This window comes from Sorghum bicolor, chromosome 4 (assembly GCF_000003195.3).
Source record: "Sorghum bicolor cultivar BTx623 chromosome 4, Sorghum_bicolor_NCBIv3, whole genome shotgun sequence".
Classification (NCBI taxonomy): Eukaryota; Viridiplantae; Streptophyta; class Magnoliopsida; order Poales; family Poaceae; genus Sorghum; species Sorghum bicolor.
This window is the reverse complement of record NC_012873.2, coordinates 45,865,345-45,885,621: the sequence shown is the minus strand read 5'-3', so window position 1 is coordinate 45,885,621 and position 20,277 is coordinate 45,865,345. Positions and strand designations below refer to the sequence as shown.

The window sequence follows — 20,277 nt, the reverse complement described above, 5'->3', positions numbered from 1 at the left end:
AAAGGTTCTTCTAGTTTCGGACGCACTCAGAACTAAAGCTAATTTTGTCAGAGGGATCAAAGGTCGTTTCTTGATTTGGATATGCATGGGCCGGGCAGCTAGGTCAGATTGGTCGTTGGGTATTTTATTTGTTTAGCAATTGCTCAGCGTTATCTTTTTTTTTTGAGCAATGCTCAGCGTTATCCTTCTAGCTTTGAGTTGAGACGTCGCAGGTTGTTTACCTGCTGCCTGCTTTTAATTGGGTCAAGCTCTGACCTGTATACCTAATTCGTTCTATACACTAAAAATTGAGATGCAGGCTTCCTTGTTGACCGGAAAAGCTTCTTATCATTAAAAAAACATCAATACATCATCAGTGGACATAATACTGGCCGGCCGATGGAATTATGTAGCAAAAACTGCTGATATGGTTATTTCTTTCTCCGTGGTAATAATAATGCATATATTTTTCTTTTTGCCTCTGCTTCCCTATGTTTATCCCTATATGGCTATATATGTAACTAAAAACACCCTAATTGAATCCGATGACATAAACAGGTAACCAGATTAATAACTATGGAAATGAATTGAGTCCTTCGGGTCTACTACTACTCGCCTTCTGAGTAATTAGTGTACAGAATTCCCGCTGTGTGTTTCCTTTAGTTCTTGCAAGCTCGTACACCCTAACAGTGACAAGCGTACAATTTGTTCTCGCATGCAGCTCAAGTTTTGTCCTGCTCCAGCAGCATCTCATGTGCCCGAGATAGCTAAGCCCTTGCTTGGCGCTGTCTCCATGTGTATCCATTCGGTGGTTTGTGACAAGCTCTCATGCTCTCGTTCTCTTGTTTCACATTCCACGTACCGAAAATAAAATTCTTTTTACTCCTACATTATAAAATAATACCTTCATAAGTTCCTGTTCTCGTTTTGGGAATGAGGAATCGGTGATGGAAACATGGTTGCTAAGGCCAGTCTCAATGGAGGTCTTAATGGAGGTTTTATAGGGATGTCATGCACATTAATTAGGTGACACATCAGCTAAAAAAAGGAATGTTTGGGAGGAGAGAGAAGCCAAACGTTTCATGGCCACGACACGTTTGGGCGCCGTAACCAAGGCCTCGGTAACAGCATGAAACTCGCGTTGAGGGGAGAAAAATTTCATCCGGCGATCCCGTGCGGCCGCCCACCTCATTCCACGAGCGCGCTCCACTGCAATCTTCCCGCCAGCTTCCGGATTCTTCCCGCCCCTGCCCACTGCATCTCCATCTCTCCTGCCCTCCTCCACATCTTCTTGCCCATGCCCACCTCATCCCAAGTAGCAGCGAGTAGATCCAACTCCATGGATGGAACGCCTCCTGGCAGCGGCGGACGGAGCACTTCCGGCAAGCGAGGAAAAGGACGCGGGGGCAGCCGGCTAGGGATGAAGACGTCGTCCTTGCGTGCGCCTGCGCCCTCGCCGCCTCCTTCGTCTCTAGTGTCGACGCCGACCGCGCCGTCGCCTACTTCCGCCCCAGCTCCACCACCGGTGACGACGTCGTCGATTTCTTCCCTCGGTGTGCCAACCTCTTCTCTTGCTGCACCGACTGTGATGCCACGGCCACCGGAAGGACCAAGATGGGGGGCCATACCCCCAACTTTTCCATCTCAACATGGAAATCAGCAAGGCCCAAGTACATGGTATGATTAATTGTTTTCGATCTGTGCACATCGTGCAGGCCCTATCTGTAGATGAATTGTTTTCGATCTGTGCACATCATACAGACCCTCTCTTCGAATGAGTTGATTTTGATGTAGTGTATGTACAGGCCACAAAAGTGCATCTCTGAATTTATGCTTCTGGTAGTATACCTACGGGCCCTATCTGTAGATTGTGCTTGAACTACAAGTTCAACTTTGAATTTGTGCTATCGGCCAAACAAATAGTTTCTCTGCAAGTTGTTGATTTTGTTTCCTACAATTAGTTCAAATGATGTTTACAGTTGCCTACAAATGATTAATTTTGATGTTCCAGAAGAACAGTCACGTCCCATTGGTAGAGAAGCAGCAAAGGCCGAGCGCAGTGGAAAACGTAAGAAGGAAAACATTATGGAAGGAATTGTCATTCTTGGAGACAATATTGAGAAAATTGTTAAGATGCAGGAAGATCGGAAGGTGGAGCGTGAAAAGGTCACAGAAGCACAAATTCAGATATCAAATGCAAATTTGAAGGCAGCAAAGGAGCAAAAGGAAGCAAGAATGTTTGAGGTCTATAATTCCCTACTTAATCAAGATACAAGTCACATGTCTGAAGATCAAATGGCTAACCGAGACAAGGCAATACGCAAGTTAGAAGAAAAACTATTTGTGGACTGAAGATCAAAAGGCTAAGGTTAGTTCTGAACTGAAATACCTTAGTTATTTTAGTTCTGTGAACTGAAAATATCATGTGTGAATGCTAGTGCACGCATATGAATGAGCTTGAATCTGAACCAGTGAATGCCAATGTGTGAAAACTGAGGTGTGAAACCTGAACTAGTGAATGATTGTATGAATGTCAATCTGAACCTGAACCTGATAACATACCAGTGAACATGAGGTGTGAAAACTGCCGCATATGAGAGCTCATGCTGAACTTTTTTTATTTCTGCAGGGTGAAAAAGCAACTAGCAAGAGTGACAATTTACCTCCAGGAATCATATGGGTGCATCTCGGCATTGTTGGTTGAATGCTTATCTTCAATTCTTCTTAGTTATCTAGCTTAGTTTGAGTGATAATTCTTCTTAGTTATCTTGCTGTTCCAGTTATCGAAACTTAACTATGTAAATGCAGTACTGCAGTTCATGTTTGATTATCTTGCTGTTCCAGATATCTATCTTATCTCTAAACAATCTTATGAACTGCGTGTGACAACTGAATATGTGTAGTACTGCACGTTTGTAGTGCACGTTTGTATGACAACTGAACTATGTCATTGCAGTTTGAATTGCGTGTTCAGTTTGTGTGAAAATGGCTACACGAGCACATAGCACATATGATCCCAGCATTTAGCTGCAATTAAATGCTTTAATTAGTTTTGGAATTGGTGAAGTGAAACGTAGCGCTGTGAAGACCAGTTTCGTTCATGGTTTCATAGACTAGTCTAAGGCACAGGCTAGTGCTGCTACGATTATTTTGTAGCTATTGCATGCATGCAGTGCAATAACCGCAAGCCAGCCCGGCCGGCGCCCGAGAGGACCCCATGTGTTCATGCAGAAAGCAGCACCAGCACACCTGCCTGCTGCATGCATGATGTGCGTCCATTCATCTGTCTCTATCTGCTTGGCATCATCACTACTTATGCTTGCATTGCATTGTTTGCATTATTATTGCTCATATCATAGGCTAGCTACATTAATGGTACTCACGGTTAAATTCAGGCTGTGCTTCATCCTGAATCCTGATCATGATGCGGTGTAGCAGTACCACCGGCCGGCCGGGCCACGACCACCCACATTTGAGCCACCGGTAGGAGGGAATGTCATGTTTCCAGCCTACAGCCTACTTGCCTATATATAGTTTTGGGCCCGCCGATGTTTCTTGCTGTCCCGGTGATGATAGAGATCGTCGGTACTGTACAATTCCAAAACCGGTCCTTTGCTTGCTCCTTTAGACCATGTTCGGTTATCAGGAAATAAGTGCATGAAAAGAATCCAGCTAGAATTTAAGTTTAATCCATGTACGAGAAACCAATCTGAATATGTACGAATTCAATCTGAATTGTGGATCATAATTGCCTTCGGGCACATCGATCACCAACACCATTGGTTCCACCACAAATGAACAAACTGCAAGTACTATGGCCAGGGGCGGAGCCAGGATTTAAACATAGGGAGGCCGTGCAAACCAAAAACAATCATGTATATCAAAATATTATATGACAAAGGTGTACATAGCACCAAAATAAACGTTTGCGTTGCGATGCAAAAAACGGAAAAAATAAAAAATAATAAAAGAGAAACTTAACTAGTCTCAGGCCTCTAACTTTCACTTGATCATTCTATTTCTTTGCCCAGAAAAAGAATCACAATAAAAACAAGTAGTTAAACGGAGGTAAAATTAATTAGTACTAGATCCTAACATCAAATGACAAACTATCAGTTACATATCGTTTAGTCTTAGACAAAACGATCACTTAAACAGGTAAAAATGGTCATTTAAATAGAAGGTTAAACAGAAACACCATACCACTGTAGTGTTTAAAAGTTGAGTACAACGGGCTAAATGATTGTTTAGAGTTTAGACGAATAATGATAAAAACATAGGAGATAAGAAAGATAATAGGAAGACTAATGCTAAATAATATAGATCCCATTGTTGGAGATCAATTCAGAAGGATTAAACAGAAAAACGCTGATTTTCAATTAACTAGCTAATTAGAGTGTGTGGTAGGGGACAAACTGATGTTTGATAGACAATAATAAAAATAAAAGATATGAAGAAAATATTAGAAATATCTATTTGTATAAGAAACTATTAGAGATTAATATAAAATAAGAATAAAAATCTTAGTACAGATAATATCATTAATTAGCTAATTAGATAATTAAACATCTAATCTATGAGGTGTATTAAGGGAATTATGGGAAGCTTGGGGGGTGCCAGGCCCCCCTCAGCCCCCCCTTCCCTCGCCACTGACTATGGCATCCCTAGCCCGTCAAAAGTAATTTGGTTAATTTGAGCCCAACATATATATTTGGTACTCTATTTGAAATTTTGATTGCCTTCATCAATATCTAGGTTTAATATAGCATAATATGATGGTTTGAATAAATAATGAGCATGATTATGAGCAATAAAACACTAGAAACAAGTCACATAATTTTTTTAAAAAAACATTTGGCATGCATGGGTTTCATTTTTCCTGTCTTACAATGAATTCATGATGAGAGGGTTATGCTGAATCACTATCCAAGAATTTCCAAAGCTCTTCTACGACACATGTAGACACTAGGGCACCTTGCTTGTGATCTGAATCACTATACAGAGATATGCGTTCACACTTGTGATCTGAACCCCATTCTAAACCACGCTTATTATAACATAAACCTTTGGCCAAGCGAAAGAATTTGATGCACAATTTTATCAAACTCCTCAACTTAACACTATTAGAGTCTGGCTCTTTGTCAAGTGCCAAACGGTTTGCCAAGTGTTTTTTTTCGGACACTCGATAAAGAAGCCTCTTTGCTGTGTGTTGGACAAAGAGACTTCTTTGCCGAGTGTAAAAAAAACACTTGACAAAAAAGGTCTAAGGCCGAGTGTTTTTTTAGGTAAAAAAAATACTCGACCAAGAAAATTGTAAATCGAGTTTTGAAGACCTAAACAAATTCAAATAAAAAAGTTTTCAACTACAAATTTGTATAACTTCTTAAGATCTACAACCTTTATTTTGGTCATTTCTTCATTTGACAAAGTGAAAATTAATTTTTTCATAAATTTTACATCTCTCTTATAGTTTATGAAACTACAAGAGAGATATATATGTTTTGTTAAAAATGATAGAATCGTCATGCCGGATGAACAAATGAACAAACAACCAAAATAAACTTTGTAGATCTTAAGAAGTTATAAAGTTTTATAGTTGGCAACTATTTTATTTGAGTTCATATTGTCATGCAAAACTGCGTTTTTATTTGAAAATTTTAAAATTTAAATTTTTTAAATGACCTCGGATGGAAAATCTCCCTAGATAAACTTTGTAGATCTTGAAAAGTTATGAAACTTTATAGTTGATAACATTTTGATTTGAAATCATCTTATCATAAAAAACTTTGTAGTTGATAACTTTTTGATTTGAAATTCAAATTTTGTAAACAACTCCCTAAATAAAAATTATAAATCTCAAAAATGTTTAATTTGAAATCATTTAGGGCTTTAAATAATCAATTTATACATAGTTTAGTATAATATGTGAGGAACCAAAATGCAATATAAACACAAGTGATAGTTTGGTGCAGTAGTTAGGGAAAGAGACGCTTGAGAGGGAGGTCACGAGTTCAAATCCCACAGGCCATATAGCCACGTATTTTGCGCAAAAAAATATTGCGACATTGTCTCTGGCGCTGGGCGGTGGGGGCCTTGCTGAGTGCCCAAAAAATAGCACTCGGCAAAGACCGCTTTTTCCTGTTTTTTCGGGGTTTTTTGTTTCAATCTTTGCTAAGTGTCGAGCATCCGGCAAAGGCGTTGCCAAGTGTCTGAAAAATAGCACTTGACAAAGATCGCTTTGCTGACAAAAAATTTGTCGTGTTTTATTTGCTAAGTACGGTACTCGACAAAGTCTTTGCCGAGTGCAAAAATGACAAAAGTTGTGTCCCGTAGTATAAGAAGCTAAGGTGCCCGCTTTTTAACATGGAAACTATCTAAGCAACTGGGCAAGCCGATCCTTTTCAAATCCACCAAACATAATGGAAAAAAACATCATGCCAGCACAAACCTTGAGGCGAAACCTCTAAATATTTGAGCCAAAAGGCAGCAAAACCTATGAAATGCATAGTAGCTACCCTAATCAACATATCATCGGCACAACTTGAACATCAGAATTGGATTCAAACCTCTACTTGCATAACTTTGGGGCTATTACCTTCAAATTCAAGAAAAAATGAGTTGAGACAAAGCCTTCCACTATGTAGAACCTAGCATAATGTGAGGCTTTCTCTGACCGATGAAATTCAGATAAGGATTTGGACACACAGCCAATAGCACAAATAACACCTCTACCACTGCAATATACACTCGTTTCAAAGTATAAATAGAATGCCATCTTTTTATTAATAAACATTTTGTAATCTTGTATTAGCCTATAAATGATTTCAAGTGAAATAAGTTTTGACTACAAAGCTTTAAATTTTGTCAACCTTGATATATATAGAGCATGTCTCGATCCAAGATAGTTTCAAATTTTCAAAAAAAAAATCAAAATTTAAGAATTCGGAACAAATATTTGGGACCCTAAATATTTTTCAAATCAAAACTTGTCTTCTATAAATTTGTACGTTGCAATGACAACTACAGCTTTGGTATAGGTATAGATCATGTCAACGTCTAATGTTGTTTGAAATTTTTAGATTTTAAATTTCAAAATCCTAAACATAAAATGAATACTTAGGAATCCAAATGACTTCAAATCAAAAACTTGTTAACTAGAAAGTTGTAGAGATCATATTGAGAACCACCACTTTTCTGTAGATTATGTGTATTAAGTTGATCTGTTCGTCCATTGCGGCCAACCTCTTGTGCTCCCTCGTCTCGCTTGGTTCTGGGACACAAGAAATAGCGAGGAAGGGACTCCTTAGTCGCGAGCACAACACACACCAGCGTCAGAAAAAAGAACAAGAAACAGTCACCGCCAAAATGCTCCTCGGATCGAATACTGATGGCAGTGGTGCCAATTATCATGATGATAATTAGCATAGGATTCGATTAATAACACACATAAGGTAGCTAACATATTACACTTTTGGTACATAAATACACCTCTGGATGGACGATTGTGTCAGGAACAAGAGGCGTGGCGTCAGCAATGTACGTTATCCGACAACAGAGTAGGGAAGCTGGGCGGACAACAGAGAGGGCACGAGAAGTGGCTAAGGCTTGTCTAGTCTACCAAGTGGGCTATAGTTGGCCATGTTCATGTGTCTGGCTACGTCCAGCTTGGTTCCGGTATAAAGGCCGATTGTAACCTGCAAGGCGGCTATGTATTGTTAGAACCTGAACGTCTCAACTTTATTTTGTTGTGAAACCTTTCTAGCTATCTGAACCCTCTATTGCTATCTTAATACCGCTTTTACACTTTTTTTTTCTGAATCTATCTGAATCATAATTAGCTCGTAACTAAGGATGAAAACGGAACGGAAATATCCCGAACCGAACCGAACCGCTTTCTATATTTGATCCGATCGAATTCGTATTTTTTTGTCCGACTTTATCGTTTTCGCTTTCATATTTTAGATGTTTCGTATTTTAAATATAAAAGTAGAAAACAGTTTTGACATTTTTCGACCGTTTTCTACTTTTCTACTTTTAATATGAAATATTTCGAATTCAAAATTTGGTTTAAACCGAATTTAGTCAACTGTAGGGTCACACAGCCCAATTACAGACTACTCACCATGCATCTGCGTTCTTTCTACTAGTGGCTAGTTGTGTTCATGTTAGCTATTAATTGTTTATTCTAGACTTGTATTTATGTGTGGGCTATTGTATTAAATACCTAAGACTAAGGAGCATGCACTTTTTAATTATTATATGCACTTGAACTTGATCCTATATATACTTTTATATCGACATTTCGTATTGAGTTTTCGTATATCGACCGTGTTCGACATAAATCCGATCGAATTGGTTCGTTTTCGAAATTCTCGATATTGCGTAAGTTCGTGTTCGTTTTCGTGTCCGACTTTACCGTTTTCGTTTTTGTTTTCGTATTTCAAATGTAAAAATAGAAAACAATTTAGAAGTTTTTCGACCGTTTCCGACCGTTTTCATCCTTACTCGTAACCGACCGTCGCCACTTCCTTCCTTCCCAGGGTTGTTGATATCAGCAGGGGCGAGGTGGGCAACGGCCCCAGGGCCCAAAAAACTAAGGGCCCCAACTCGGACTCTTGTGCTCCTTTGTGACCTCGTGGCTGGGCAACCTGGTGAGAAATTTAGTAGTCACTCCTACTAGGGTTACGCTAGTATCAATGTGTGTTGTAATGTGTAACTCTAAAAGAAAGTTTATTTCTAAATGGCGCGCGAACATGATCTAGGGTCAGGATTAACGTACAGGAGAAGGAAGGCAAGTGCCATCATACATGCATGTGGGTACTGGGTACTGCCTACATGCATGTATTATGTACGTACCTACTCCGTAGGTTGTAAGAAGGTTCTGACTTTGCAATAGTTGCTGCATCACTATTCATCAGTAGCGTGTACTAGCTAGCTGCTAAGGCTTGGGTCGATGATGATCAATCATCTGGTGTGCATGTCCGATCTGGTGATAGACGGTGGAGACCGGCGGCACGCGGGACCGTCCAATGTGGGCAAACCTACGAGAGCCTTGCCACAGTGTGTAACTATTTCCTATCTTGTCGCCTCCATGCATGTTCCACTTGTCCTCTATCTTCTTGGGCTGTTACTGTGATATGTAACTGTATACTTTTTGGGATTTTGGTAATGGAAATGTAAGGCCTTGTTTAGATTTGGAAAATTTTTAGATTTTGATACTGTAGTAGTTTCGTTTTTATTTGACAAATATTGTCCGATCATGGAGTAACTAGGCTTAAAAGATTCGTCTCGCGATTTACACAGACAAACTGTTCAATTAGTTTTTGTTTTCATCTATATTTAATGCTTCGTGCATGTGCCGTAAGATTTGATGTGACGAGAATCTTGAAAAGTTTTTGATTTTTGGGTGAACTAAATAAAGCCTAAGTAGATGATCCCTTGAAAGTAATGTGTAGTGTACTAACTATAGATCATGCATGTTCCTGAAATAAATAATCACTAGTACACAGAGGTTCTAAGCCGGCGGGGGTAAAACATTTCTACAGGCGGTTTTAGTTATAATGCGCCTGTGTTGAAAATTTGTACGGCTAGAGTTGAAAACCGCCTGTATAAAAGGCTCAGTACAGGCGGTATTGTAAGAAAACCGCTTGCGTAAATGGACCATTTACACAGGCGGTCATGCTATGTGAACCGCCTGTGTTAATAGATTTACACAGGCGCGTCACATAACATGACCGCAAGTGTAAATGGTCCATTTACACAGGCGGTTCAGTTATGTGAACCGCCTGTGTTAATGGATTTACACAGGCGGTTCACATAACAAACCGCCTGTGATTTATCTTCCTATAAATACCACCAGCCCCTTCTTCCTTCTCGGGCAGAACTGTAGCTCGCAGTCACCTTCCATTGCAGCCCATCTTGGAGGTCTAGATTTTTCAAAATACAAGGGGGAGGTGTCACAGAACCGACCAAATTATAAGAGTTCAAGTGTAGAAACAATCGACAAGCAATCAAGTTTCCAAACTTGAGCCCATATAATCCCGGTAGTCAATTGAAATCACGAAGGACTTCAAACCAACTTGCAACAAACCAAGATCGTAATAATTCAGCACAACACAGCGAATGTTACATCGTCATTCATTGCTGTCGAAGCGGCACCACATCGGAGTTATTAAGTTGTTACAACCCTTGTTCGAAGTAGCGGAAGCAAAATAATTACACACACACTTTCCACAGTTCAATTCACATGTTCTTGTTATTGCCAGAGTCTCATGCCATCTATCCAAAAGCAGCAGGTACGAGTTTGTTAGAGAACTGTGCCCAACAGTTAGTCCTCATCCCCAGCGAGATGGAGATAGGTCTTGCAGAAGCCATCATAAAAGATATCATCTGCAACAGGTGGGAATAAACCCTGAGTACGAGAATGTACTCAGCTAGACTTACCCGTCTAGTAAAACATAAAAGACACCAAGGATCATGCAAGGCTAATATATCTAAGTAGAGCTGGTTGACTCAATATTTGCCAAAAGCCTTTATTATAACTCAATCATTGTAAGAGCATCATATTTATTTATCATCAGCCTACCACTAGATTAGCACCAGTACTAAAGCACTTCACTTGATTATTACAAGCAATAATAACCATATCAAGGTCATCATGTACTTTTCCTTGCTATCATCATTATCATGAACCAAAGTTCTTTAGTGAATGCTACGTTTGCCGCTGCTCTGTCAAGTTCTCACTGACCGGGAGAGACGGCGATTCGAATCGAATTCCTATCCAGCTGGAGGTATATTCCTAGCACTCACCCAAGCATCCCCCGTCGGAGAGCCAACGGGTCACCTTTGGTACGATTCAGGAATCGCGGTTCCGATAAGCGCCGCACTCCCAGGGCTACCACTCTGCCAGGGAGGTCAGGAATTTTAACTCACCTGCCTTTGGACTTACGCCAATGGTCCCCCGCACACCGCACTTCCTCCGGTAGTGCGCACTTTATACTTATCGACCTTCCGGCCTGAGTCATATTACTTGGCTTCGCGGTCGGAACGAGTTATCCGGCCAACTAAGTGTCAGGCATGCGTTCAACATGACAAGAGGACGTACAACGGTCGGTCCTTAGCTGCCACAGACGGAGTTACTACAACCTTGCAAAACTCCACCCGGCTTAAGTCCATTTAATCAGGTTCCATTCACGATAGCACATATAGTCCATCGTGATCCGACATAACCCTATATCGCGCAGGTGACAGAAAATCACCCGACTTCTACCGATTAAAGCATGGCTAAGCTGCTACTCGAACCTAACTCTACAACCAGGGTATGGTAAGTTATCTGGACAAGGATGGAGTAAAATGCAACAAAGGTTTCATCACAACTCCTATACTTAATGCATCAATAGATATAACATATTAAGTAAACTTTCGAAAGTAAAGGGAGACTTAGAATGCTCCGGGGCTTGCCTTTCACGAATGAAGCTGGCTCGTGATTTGGGCACTCAACTTCTTCTTCGGGCTTCTCGAGTCCGACTTGCTGGACCTCCACCTCCTGGTTGCCCTCCTGGCCTTCGGGATTCACTTGGAGTTCGTAGGAAGCGGTCGCGTCCGATGCACCTATTGCATGCTCAATGAATAAGAAAAGGTGCATACTAAAGAATGAATGCTTGACACCTAATTAAACTCACTGGACACTCATTTACGGAGTAAAGGTTATAACAAATTCACACAAGATGATAAGTTAACTTAGCCAAATTCTACCGAGATAACCTATAAACAGCAAGCATCCACAAAGAACATCTCAGTAAACAGGTCATAACTAGTACTAGGCAGATCCAACAAACATGAATGAAGACATTCTGGAAATCTTATGAAATTGCCTACAAATCATTTTTAAACATCACAGCAAGATTCATAAGTTAAACAAGTCATTTAAACAAAGTTCCAGGTTCTGTCCCAGAAAAATAGAAAACACCTATTTCTGGAACCTAACTTGGAAGAGTTAGAACTTTCAAACTACTCGGCCAAATGACCCCAAATTTAAACCACAGCTAGTTCATAAAGTTTACAACAACTTTGATTTAGACAAGTTTCCCAGAAAACTCAGTTATCATTAAGCAAAAGCTAAATTACTTCCTTGCTGTCCAGAACAGCTTTTAACCCACCAATTAATTATTTAAAGACATAGCCAAAACATAAACAGTGTCATCCACATAACTTATAAGCACAAGCATATCACAAGGTTACCAGATCATCATGTTTTAACCCCCTAGATATTTAATAATGATGCATTTAACCATTTAATTCTATAAAAGGACTTAATTACAAGATACTAGCAAATCTGCTCAGACAAATCTACAAAAATTACAGAAGCACATGTATAGCATTGTGACATTCCCATAAAAATTTCAGAGCAATTGCACATGCCAAATTAAAGATATGCATTTAACATATGACAAGGTGTTTATTTCATAAATTCAGAAACATTACTTATATGGTGTCAAACAACAGATTTCAGATTATTTACATGCTACTAATACCATAAACAAGTTTGCCCCAAAAGTAGAGCACCAGCATAAGCACCAATTATTTTATATGATTTAATTAAGGAAACAAGCCAAATTTCAAACATAAATTATATATCAAAGCTGCAGTACTCCAAAAATCATGAAATATTTATCATAGCCTTTTAACACCACACAGAGACTACCTTAAAAATTTCCTAGCAAAATAAGCAGTATAACAAGAGATATGAATTTATTCATGAATAACAAGATTAAATCCTAATAAATATTTTTCCCAGAAAACATGAAGCATTTTATATTTTTATTAAAAACTAGCCATCTCAAGGAACATCACAAAATTGGTTTCACAAATTTTGGATCCACAGAACCAGAGATATGATTTTTGCAAAAAAGCCAAAAACCTGGATTTTGAATAAAAGAAAAGGAGGGAAACAAGTGTTACTGACAGCGGACCCCACGCGTCAGGTTCTTCTCCCTCACAGTCGAGGCGACTCTTGCCGGCGATTTCTCTGCGACGGCGAAGTCTCCGGCCAAACCAAGGGCACTATTGTGATCCCCAGACTCTAGCGACTCGATTGATCCCCTTTTTCCTACGGCGGAGCCACCGGAAATGGCTCGCCGTCGACCATGGCGGTTCGGCGGAGGCGCTCGGCGTTACGCCGGAGCCCTCAGGCCGGTAGAGTGTGACCTAGGGTTTCCTACAGCACCAGCAGACTATGGCGAAGCTTCCTAGGTAAGCGGCTTGCCTGAGACTTCGTGGAACACGCTGACCACGGGAGACCCCATCTCCGGCGGAAACACGGCGGCGCCGCGCGTCGTGTCCGGCGACGGTGAGCACGGTAGAGCGTCCACCAAGTGGCGCAAACGCTGCTAGGAACCTAAGCGACCTCTAGGACCTAACCAGAGAAGACGAGCGGCTTCGAGAAGCTCGGCATTGAGTTCGCCGGAGAAGATGGTCACGGCAACCCGATTTGGGGGAAGAAGGAAATGGCGGCTCACCGGTGGGTTTCACGGCGAGTTAGCGGGTGGAGAGTGGAGAGCGGTTCACGGCGAAGCTATGGGCGGAGTTTGGTGGACTGCGACGCAGCGAGGAGCGCGCACGAGCTCGCCGGAGTGAGCTCGCGAGGGTGAGCTCGCTGCGGACGAGTTTCTGGCGAGAGAGGGCGAGGCAGAGCGAATGGACGCGTCCACTTCGCTCGGGACGTCGCCGTGGAGGACATGCGCGCGCTGGGAGCTGACGAGCGGGGCCAGGAGCGACGTACGGACGCCAAATGTCGACGGAGCTCTGCCGCCGGTCGGCCACATCGACGAGCTCGACTTCGATTCAGAGAAAACGATGGTTGTCTGACAGAGCGACTTCGACGGTAATTATCTCCCAAACCAAGACGAATTAGGGGATGATGCAGTTGACAAAGTTGGAGTTCTAATCGAGTTCTACAACATTGTCAACTAGAGCAAAAGCCAGATCGGCCTAGATTGAAAGATATGGAGTTTTCAAAACTGATCGAGCAAACTGTTTTTGTTCCAGGACTTAGAAAATTTCCTAAGTGTTGGAAACAGCCCCAAATTTGCCTTGTGGGTCAATTTTGAGCTAGATGTGATCATTTTCATGAGATGGCCATAAAACAACTTTTGTTCCTTATAAAATTTGCTACAACTTTGCTGTAGAAAGTGTTGACATGCAAACATTTTATGAAACACTTTTTAAAAGCCTAAGCAAAAGAGGTTTCTAGAGCCTATTTGTGTAAGTATGACTTAAGTGATTATTTTGGAGAAGTGATCAACATGAACATTGTTCCCAAGGTTGAGTTAAGCATAGATAAACTAATTACCAAGGCATAGAGCACAAACACAAGCATGGTTCACTCAAGCATAAGCATAGGAAGACTACTTAAACAATTTAAATCACATATTTGCATGGAATGACATGGCTCAAGATAGACGATGATCATGATATGCTTTGAGTAGATGATGATGGTCATGCTATGCACATGATTTATGCAACCATAACACTAGGGTGTTACAGGAGGTTTTGATCTTCATTTCTTGGAAGGAGGTGGCTAAGAAAGGTTAGTTGATGCCTCTAATGCCTCTTTTTGTGCCCTCTTGCTCAATTTGAGCTACTTTTTGGATCTAGGGTTTCACCATGAGAGGGAGAGAGTAGAATAGCTAGGTATGGTCTATTTTGCTCAAATAAAGTTGCTTAAGATGGATATATGATGTCTCTCTTATCTTCTTTTTTATGTTTCCTTCTCTAATTTGTGAATCCAAGAAATATATATGTAGTAGTTTCCATGAATGGTGTTTCCATGCTTGGGAAGGGAGAGAAAGATAAGTTTTCTTTTTAGTTTTTTAAATTATATGGTTTAGGATGTTATTTTTTATGTAAATTTGATTTAATTATGCGATAAGCATTTTTTATATATGAGGTTGCTTCAGATGTTGCCTCTCCTCTCACCATTTCCATGTTTCCTTCTCAAATTTTTTAGTGATATAATATATTTAGTTTCATCAACAGTGTTTTTGTACCTTGTCAAATTTATTTTAGTGATATAAAGATATATATTTAGGGTTTTGTCTTTATTTTTGATACTTGTTTTACTTTTTCAATTTGATTTAATTGTTAGGTGTTCTTTTATTTTTGATAACAAATATTCGTAGACAATATTTCAATTGATTTACTAACTTTTCAACAGGTCAAAATACAAGGATGGAGGTTTTGATCTTCATTTCTTGGAAGGAGGTGGAGGTGGCTAAGAAAGGTAAGTTTTCTTTTTAGTTTTTTAAATTATATTGTTTAGGATGTTATTTTTTATGTAAATTTGATTTAATTTCGCGGTAAGCATTTTTGTGCCCTCTAGTTTAAGATGTTGCCTCTCCTCTCACCATTTCCATGATTCCTTTTTCAATTTGATTTAATTGTTAGGTGTTCTTTTATTTTTGATAACAAATATTCGTAGACAATATTTCAATTAATTTACTAACTTTTCAACATGTCAAAATACAAGGGTGGAGGTTTTGATCTTCATTTCTTGGAAGGAGGTGGAGGTGGCTAAGAAAGGTAAGTTTTCTTTTTAGTTTTTTTAAATTATATTGTTTAGGATGTTATTTTCTATGTAAATTTGATTTAATTACGCGATAAGCATTTTTGTGCCCTCTTTTTTTCGAACCGAGGGAACTTCCCCATTTCCATTGAATGAACAACGGAAATACCGTTCATACAAAGAGTTTGAAAGACAGATAGAGAAAACTAGATAGTGGCATCACTGTAGGCAGAAACTCTAGAGATTGCAGAAGCCCTAAGCGCACGACAACTATCGCTTGCCAACACAGTATGAGGAAAACACCAAGTTTGGTTACACAAAAGCTTAATCAAGCGACAAACAGCCTTCATCGAGGATAATTCCTGCAAAAAACCAGTCAGCATTCTATCTCCAGCAACATCTTGACTACTTATGTCCATCCGGCTTATCATCTTGGTCAGTTGACTTGTTCTCCAGAGAGCGGAGTTTTTGAGCTTTCACCTCTTGACTCACCAGCTGCATGGCAATCTTCAATATTGTATTAGCTCCAGCGATCAGCTGCTCCTTGTCTTCTTCCAAAAACAAACCTGCCCAGTACTCCATGAGCGAACAAGCATAACATATAACATGTATTGGACTTGTAACAACCTTGCCATCAAAACAAGCACTGTTTCTAGTCTTCCAAATTGCCCAACAAATAGCAGCAATGCCTATAGCATGAAATTTGTTACCATTCGGTAGCCATTGTTCACACCAAACCCAACATTGATTAAAATTTCTAGGTACATTAGATGCACCTAAACAGTGTGCCACAATAGCCAATACTGCTTTGGCCAAACTACATTGAAATAACAAATGTGAAACAGATTCATTGCAATCACAGAACAAGCAAGACGGATCACCATTCCATTTTCTTTTAGTGATATTATCCCTAGTAAGTAAAGCATTATTTGCCACAAGCCACAGAAAAATTTTGATTTTAGCAGGTATTTTTCCTTTCCAAATTTTCTTATAATAGATGCCTGCATCATTTGAAGTAAGAGATTTATAAACTGATTTAACAGAAAAGCAACCCTTTTTATCAAACTTCCAAAGCACCCTATCCTCTTCATCTGTTAGACTAACTTTCTCAACTCTACTAAGGATGTTGTTCCAATCTTGTCTCATATTATCTACTAACCATCTAGAAAAATTGACAGAGTTCTGCTTCATCTGATTCACAGAAATATCTGGTTGCATGAAAATTTTTAAAAGGTCTGGAAACAAGCATTCAAGAGGTTTATCAAAGAGCCAACTATCTTTCCAAAACATAGTTTTGTCACCATTTCCTATTTTCAACTTCCTTCCTTGTAGATATATATGTCTAATTTTCAAGAGATCAGACCATACTGTTGAGTCATTCTGCCTGTGTTTCACAGTGCAGATGTTTTTTTTCCTCATATATTTGTATTGTATAATGTCTTGCCAAAGACCATTCTCATTGTCAAGCTTCCACCACCATTTACAAAGCAGACTAATATTCATTTTCCTAAAATTCTTAACACCTAACCCACCCTTTTTTTTGTGCTTACAAATTTTAGTCCACTTGAGCAAATGATATTTTTTTTAGTACCCCCACCTTGCCAAAAAAACTTTCTTCTCACTTTATCCATTCTGGCTATGATAGTTTTAGGCAACAGATATATAGACATTTGATAAATTGGTGAGTTGCTCAAACTAGAATTGATTAAGACTGTTCTCCCAGCAATAGACATCATACTTCCCTTCCAAGGATCCAGTTTCTTATTATTTTTTTCAACCAGAGGTAACCAATCAATAACATGCAGTCTGCTTGGGCTAACAGGAACACCAAGATATTTAATAGGGAAGATACCAGTCTGACAATTGAAAATTTCAGCATAGACCTTAGCCCAGTTAGCATTATCATTTATAACCAGAACCTCACTTTTGTAAAAGTTAATTTTGAGACCAGCCATCAATTCATACATATATAACAACAACTTCATATTCCTTGCTCCCTCTATATTATGATCAAGACAAATGATGGTATCATCAGCATATTGTAGTACTGCTACACCTTTATTAATAATGTGATCTATCAAACCTAAGAAAAGATTGTTTGATTGAGCTTTGTGAATCATTCGAGATAGGCCATCAGCCACAAAATTGAATAAAATTGAATAATATTTTTGTGCCCTCTTGTTTAAGATGTTGCCTCTCCTCTCACCATTTCCATGATTCCTTTTTCAATTTGATTTAATTGTTAGGTGTTCTTTTATTTTTAATAACAAATATTCGTAGACAATATTTCAATTAATTTACTAACTTTTCAACAGGTCATGATGGAGAGGTCCTTATGGATGTATAACTTATCAAGACTAGATCCATCATATATACCTGTGGTGAATAGGTTTGTTGATGCCGCTAAGAACCATGCTTTGAGAACAAAGACGAAGCATATATATTGTCCATGCTACGACTGCAGAAATATTCTTCTATTTGAAGATACTAAAGTAATCATTTCTCATCTAGTCTGCCGAGGATTTATGAAGGATTACATGATTTGGACAAAGCATGCAGAGGGTAGCTCAGCGCCTTATACAGTTGGGGACCCAGCACACATCGACATCGATGGTCCAGGCATGCCTGCTGATCAGATTTTCCACGACACACCCCAGAGTGAACATGTTGTGCCAAATGTTACCGCTGGTGGATCTGCTGGGGGAAATGATGGTGCAAGAACTCATGTCTTACCAAATGATACGGCTGCGGAAGATGCTGAATTCTTGGAGGCAATGTTGCGTCGTCATATTGAACCATCAACGTTATTAATGAAAGGGATGGAAGCCTTAAAGAAGGCAGCAGAAGAGCCTTTGTATGATGAGTCTAAAGGTTGTACCAAAGAGTACAAAACGTTACGAGCTGTGCTAAAACTGTTGATGGCAAAAGCCAGGTATGGTTTGTCCGATGCTGGATTCGATGCATTCTTAAGTATTATCGGCGATATGCTTCCAAAGGAGAACAAAGTTCCTGCTAACACGTACTATGCAAAGAAGCTGATCAGTCCGCTGACTATGGGTGTCGAGAAGATCCATGCGTGTAGAAATCATTGTATCCTGTACCGAGGTGATGATTACAAGGACTTGGATAGTTGTCCAAAGTGTGGTGCAAGTCGGTACAAGACAAACAAAGAATATCGAGAGGATTGTGCTGCCTCCATGTGTAAAGCAGGGAAGAAGCGAAAGAAGGCCCAAAAGAACACCCAACAGAGTTCAATACCCATGAGCAAAGATAAAGAAGAGGTTGACTATTATGCACAGAAAAAGATTCCTGCTTTAGTGATATGGTACCTTCCAGTGGTAGATCGACTGAGGAGTTTGTTTGCTAACCCTGAGGATGCAAAACTTATGAGTTGGCATGCTTCTGATGAGCACAAAAATGATGGCAAGCTTCGCCATCCAGCCGATGGAAAGCAGTGGCAAGATTTCAATGACAACCACCGAGACTTTGCCAGCGAACCAAGGAATGTTAGGTTCGCACTGTGTACAGATGGGATGAATCCATTTGCTAAGAGGAGCAGCAAGCATAGCACATGGTCGGTGATTCTCACCATCTACAACCTCCCTCCATGGTTGATGCAGAAGCGAAAATACCTTTTGCTAACCTTACTTATCTCTGGACCAGTTCAACCTGGAGTTGACATGGATGTTTTCTTGGAGCCATTGATGGAGGAAATGAAAATGTTATGGGAAAAAGGTGTTCAAATGTTGGACGAGTATCGCAAAGATTCATTCACGCTAAGAGCAATTATTTTTGTTACTATCAACGATTACCCTGCTCTCTTTATTTTATCAGGGCAATTCAAGGGAAAGGTTGGTTGCGTGGTGTGCATAGATGGAACCCATTACGTGTCCCTTAATGCATCTAAGAAGATAGTGTACATGAGGCACAAACGCTTCTTATCGAAAGGACACAAGTACCGCCTGAAAAAGATGGATAAGTACTTTGACTATAATGATGAAAGGAACTCAGATGCACCATTAGGTAATAGCAAAGGCCATAGAGTTTTCAAAATAGTGAGCAACATTAAATTTGTGTTTGGAAAGAAGACAAAGGATGGAAAATTAAGAAAGGATATCAAATCAACTCCAGGGGCAACATTCAAGAAGAAGTCCATTTTCTTTGAGTATTTGCCATACTAGAAAGACTTGGATGTACGACACGCGATTGATGGTATGCACGTCTAGAAGAATGTGTTCGAAAGTCTAATTGGCACATTGCTAGACATCAAGACCAAGACAAAGGAAGGACTCAATTCACGCTTTGACATGGTGCAGTTAGGCATAAAAAAAGAGCTTCATCTTGTTCTTCAAGAAAATGGGAAGTACCATCTCCTAGCAGCAAGCTACAACCTCAACATAGATGAGAAACATGCGATGTGTGAGTGATTGAAGAAATTGAAAGTCCCATCTGGATTCTGCTCTAGCATACGGAGTTTTGTGTCAATGAATGACCTTGCACTCACCAACTACAACTCACATGATTGTCATGTCATGCTGACTACTTTCCTCCATATTGCAATAAGGGCTATAAATCTAGTATTCTTAAAGATGGCAGTCACACGGTTGTGCTACTTTTTCAACAAGATCACACAAAAGGTAATTGACCGTGATGAGTTAGAATCCCTTCAGGAATTCACAGTGGAAACAGTGTCACAGTTTGAGATGTGTTTCCCCCCATTATTCTTTGATATCATG

General features: G+C 39.8%; 1 long non-coding RNA gene across 1 annotated transcript; it reads left to right on the top strand.

The window, feature by feature from the left end:
* Positions 1,058–2,979, top strand: LOC110434502. Its single transcript, XR_002452005.1, has 3 exons — positions 1,058–1,656; positions 1,991–2,347; positions 2,609–2,979. It is a non-coding gene; the product is annotated as an uncharacterized LOC110434502 (long non-coding RNA).